Source organism: Phlebotomus papatasi, chromosome 1 (genome assembly GCF_024763615.1).
Source record: "Phlebotomus papatasi isolate M1 chromosome 1, Ppap_2.1, whole genome shotgun sequence".
In the NCBI taxonomy this organism is placed as follows: domain Eukaryota; kingdom Metazoa; phylum Arthropoda; class Insecta; order Diptera; family Psychodidae; genus Phlebotomus; species Phlebotomus papatasi.
The window spans coordinates 41,972,232-41,977,191 of record NC_077222.1 but is presented as its reverse complement, the minus strand read 5'-3'; the positions used below and the strand labels follow the sequence as shown (position 1 = coordinate 41,977,191).

The window sequence follows — 4,960 nt, the reverse complement described above, 5'->3', positions numbered from 1 at the left end:
AAGACTTACAATAAAGTGAGTTTTACTGAAATTCGTTCGCTGGATATGTTGTGGTTCGGAAAGAGTTAAGTAAAAAATAAATTTATTTTACTCAGATAACTTTAAACCGGTATTTTTCTTGGAATTAGAAATGAGTTTGTTCTGTACAAATATTTTTTGTTGCTTTTCTCTGACGTGTCACACAAAACTGGGGATAGCAACTAAACGAAGTCAAAATGAGATCAAACTTTCAAAAGATGTTAGTATACCGAGGACATTATAGCACTTTTAAATAAATTGTAATCGCAGTAAATGTGATTTTTGTGAAGATCGTCTCGAGAGGTCTTACCAGTTAGAGGGTTAAAGTGGCGATAAATTATTATGGAACGCATATGAAATTACAAAAATAGGGCATTGCTTTTTAACCAAAGTTTAAATATCAGCATGAAGTGTTACGTTTACTGTAATGCTAACGAAGTACAAAATCAGTGATATTATAATCGATAGATAGAATCATAGTTTGTTTGTTTATCAAAATACTTACATTTACCCAGAAGTTTTGTCAAATTGCAAAAACCTAGGCGAATCTGAAGCACGAATCATTATGTGGATCCAGCATGACACAGAATTTAAATATTTTGTCAAAAACTTGAAAATTAGGTTTGAGTAGGGTATAAAAGAGACTTTCTAATAGACAGTAAATTTATTTTAAAAATAGATTTTAATAAATACATTGCTTTTTATAATTATTCTGAACAATTGAATGCCTTTCAAGCTTAAGTCCATCTAATAGAATTTGTTTCTATAACACAAATCAGCAAAACACAAATGATATATTCATATGCCTTTTACCAGGATCTCTTATACCGTATGATATTGCATACAATCCATTCTGATGGTCTGTTACCACTTGAAATAAAAAGATGCTGTTCATCGTGACATCTGAGGAAAGAAACGATCACACTTAATTAGTGGTGCGTATTGCTTTCCATCAAAAGATGTGGTACCAATGTATTGTAGTAGGACTGTGGAGCCTAGAGGAGTTGGGGAGAAAGCCCGTCTCGACAAAGACTCTTCTAAGCCAACAGTACCAATCATTGTCCAGTTGGGGTGTAACTTTGAGAGGTGTTGTAACCACAGCTAACTTCAAGTGACGATATCGCTCAGTCGGTCTTCACCAGTGAAGTGGGGAGGACGCCAGATTCGTGGCTCTTTTTGAATGGGCAATGGGGGTTCACTTCCGGAGATTAGCGATGAAGGGTGCTCTAGCATGTTCTGGTGTGGACCCGTAGCAATTTTTGCTGCGGTTTCATACCTGGAAACTTAAGATTGTTTACAATAATTTTCCAATCAGTATCCAAAAATAATGAATTATCCAATTTTCAATTTATTTTTTTTTTAAATTCAAGTCAATTTAATTTCATCTCATTTCGTCTTTTTACTACCCTTCCCATGCGTCCATCGCCGTCTTAGCGTTTATTCCAGCTTCCAGGACTAAACAACAATGTCATTGTTAAAGCTGCATTGGAAATAAGCCAGACATAATTGAGAGAGAAGAAAAACCACTTCCAAGCCAAATGCTTTTTAGAAAAGTGGCAAAGTTTCCAATGCTGAAAAGCTCGAACTTGTGACTAAGATTCTAATTCCTCAAAAGTACTTTGAGATCATTTACCAGTTTACAACCAACCGATTTATTATGCACCTAGAGTCGCCCAAAAAAAATTACAGAGACACAATACAATTTCGAATAAAATTGTATTATTGGTTATTGGTGGGTATTGGTTATTATTGAGTTATTGGTTCATAACCGGTTTACGTACTACCGATATGTAACCAATTGATACCGGTTTTTTTTGTCAGAAATTGAAAGACTTTCAACGAGCCCTCACATGAACCCCTTTGGTTGGGAAATATGCTCTCTGGAGCCATTTAGACCTTTGATCTTGGAAATCGTCTGAAAAAATGGCCCGCGGGACAGGTTTTTACTTTTCTCTCTGTGGAGTTCGAAAAAGGTGTGTCTAATTGAGGTTCTTAACAATCTCACCTACTATTTCTATATTCGGGAATTCTTAAAAGAGACAAAGCAATCATGTTGAGTGGATAGTTTTCGGAAACAAACCTAAATATATATTGTATGAATTTGAGAAGATTATGGAGTAAAAATTATATCTTCTGTGACGATTGATAGTAATTATTTAAAAAAGCAGGACCGAAAATTTTAACGCTTGTACTTCGAGGGCTTCACTTTAGAGTCACTTTCCTAAATAATATCTTCTGGCCAGACGTCGAGGCTGCATATAGCTTTATTTTTGTTCAAAAGTGAAGCTGAGAGCTTCAGGCGACTTGCTTACACTTCTCGCATCTGAGATCTAAGAGAAAATTTTCAAAAAAAAAAAATCAAAAACTTGTAAAAATCCGGCCTTTTTCTTTATAGTTTCTTTAACCCGAATTGTTTTTATTTCTTGTAATAAAAAATAGGTGTGATTAGAAGGAATCACACCTATTACTAAATATATATTTAGAAATTTACCACTTTAAATGAATGGATATATAAAAAAGTACTCAAACGGTCTATTTTTGACAAATATCAATAACATTGATTTTTAAGAAATAAATTTCAGTAAAAGCGAAATGTTTCTAAAAACTTACTTATCTCACAAAAGAATTAGCAGTCTTGTTTTAAAACTAAAACTCTTCGTTATATATAAACTTAAAGATGAGATCCTGATTGAGAGGGCTCAAAAATCGATATTTTATTGGCCTTACTGATAATAGTTTCCTTTAGAATTGTACATCACAAATTTTAAAGTAATATCTATATATTTTTTCAAAATTACGCTTCTGAGAAACTCAGTATGGCCCTAGAAAAGCTCAAAAGAAAAAAAAACTAATTGATCGATCGAGTTGCTTACAAAACCATTTGAAATACTATAAAAACTCTTCAGTGAATGTGAACTAAAAACATTTAGAAAAAATGTTTTTGTCGATCGATGTTTTTTGTTATATATGAAAAACTAAAAAATTTAATTTTGAGTTAATTAATTTGATCCACATTGAGGCGAATTAATATTATTTAATTTTTTTAATATCGTAGTCCAGTAGTTTTTCTCTAATCACTAAAAACAACACTTTAATTATTTGTGAAGCAGATTTCTGTAAATGATTTTTAATCTTGCTCTTCTAATATTTTGAATATTACAAACTCACGTATAAGGTTTATGAATAAATTTGTAATTTAAGTGGCAAAAGAAAAAAAATTGATTAACGAGGGTTTGAATTGAATTGCTTGCCCCCCCCCCCCACGCTCCCGACTAAATCGAAGTTACACGTAAGCTGAATAGAAACAAATGAAGAATGTCACAAAATGAATTAAGGAAAGTTTATCACTATTAAAAAATACAACAGACTTCTTGCGACCCCTAATTCGTCTCTGGGCACAAAAAACTTTTTGCCGATTTCGCAAAATTTGACCAAGTTTCCCATGTTCTCTCTCACTATATTTTTTGTGTACATTTACAATTCTTATACCAATAAAAGCCCTATTTATCTGACGTATTATGAGCCAAATCATTAGGGTAAGCACGTATTAATAAAAAACATATTGGCACAATACCTGTGGAATGACACCTCCAGAGAATTTCGCTGGTCGCCGTTGATGCAATTTTTCACAAATACACCTATTTTTTCTCACTTTGCAGCACAAAGAAATATATTCAAGAGTTTTTACACACCTTTTCACTGGGTTTTACGGGACTTTCTTCAATATTTTCCCGATTTTTCCACAAGAACTGCGCAAGTTAATTCGAGGAAATTGCTTCGCGTGGGAACTGTCAGAAGAGGTTTTGATTGTTTTTCCGCCAGATTCGCTAGTAGTTCGCTACTAGTTCTTCGCGCAACCGCTCGCGCCGCCCTCACGCTCGATTTTTGAATTCTCTATAGAGAATTTGCTAAAATAACGACATTGACAGGGGGGTGGTATTTTGTCACGTAGCATATGAGTAAAGGGGAATAATGCAGATTTACCTCACAAGTGAACTCTACTTTCCTACAAGTTCACCAAGTCTAAATTAGAAGCAAAAAAACACACGTGAATACCAATGTGAGTAATGGCAATTGTAGCGAGCAAAACATATCGGATTTTGTATCTCGGCTACGATATCAATCTAATACGAAACACACATTGCATTTAAATTTTCCTCCAGGGCAAACAGTGTAGAGAGTATTGATATAGACTATAGTGAATCACGATTATCAACTTGAGGGGAAAATTAAATTGATTCTATCTACTAATTATGTATAGTACAGAGTGGGTGTGAGGAATATTAAAAGACCTCTATTTACCACGTCGATATCATCCGTTGATTTTAAGTCAAATTTGTACATCGACTTCGCATCCTACTAAGGGGCTCATTTATTGGAAACATTTTAGAATTCTGATTATTTAAAAAAATTCAAAAATTAGGATGAAATTTCACAAGATTACAGTAGAACGTAAACGGCCCATAAGACAAATGAACAGATATTTAGACTTCCGGTAGTCAGTGACGCTCCATCAAGAGCATTAATGTTTCCTCATTTTTTCTTTTTTACCCTTTTGTCAGCCCTCATTTTCAAAATTATTGTTGGAACTCCACAGAGCTAGAGGCAAATATAAATCTTTCGATAAAGATAGCGACTTTGGGTTTTCCCTCAGAAACACCTCACGTCCTACATCTAAATTATTATTGACATTGCCTTAATTTTTCCCTCAATCCTTTAAAACCATGTTTTTTCGTATTTCAAAAAACGAGTTATTAAATTATTCTTCATTTTTAGATATAATTTTGAAATAGTCTATATACAGTTATTGCATTCATAAACAGGAATGCTCTCGATTTTACCATGCCGTTTTACAAGATCAGTCAGATCAGGTTAGTCATTTAAAGGTTTTCAAAACTCTGAAGAGCATAATTCAGTCGACTTTGGCAAGTTTTGGGAATTG

The 4,960-nt window shown here is 33.6% G+C and overlaps 1 long non-coding RNA gene across 2 annotated transcripts; it reads right to left on the bottom strand.

Moving 5' to 3' along the window:
• Nucleotides 1–669: 669 nt before the first annotated feature.
• Nucleotides 670–3,931, bottom strand: LOC129799760 (uncharacterized). 2 transcript variants are annotated; one of them, XR_008751545.1, is made up of 3 exons: nucleotides 3,593–3,899; nucleotides 987–1,301; nucleotides 670–921 (listed from the first exon to the last, which is right to left on the bottom strand). It is a non-coding gene; the product is annotated as an uncharacterized LOC129799760 (long non-coding RNA). The 2 variants fall into 2 exon arrangements; XR_008751546.1 differs by having other exon boundaries at nucleotides 670–1,301; nucleotides 3,593–3,931.
• Nucleotides 3,932–4,960: the final 1,029 nt, after the last annotated feature.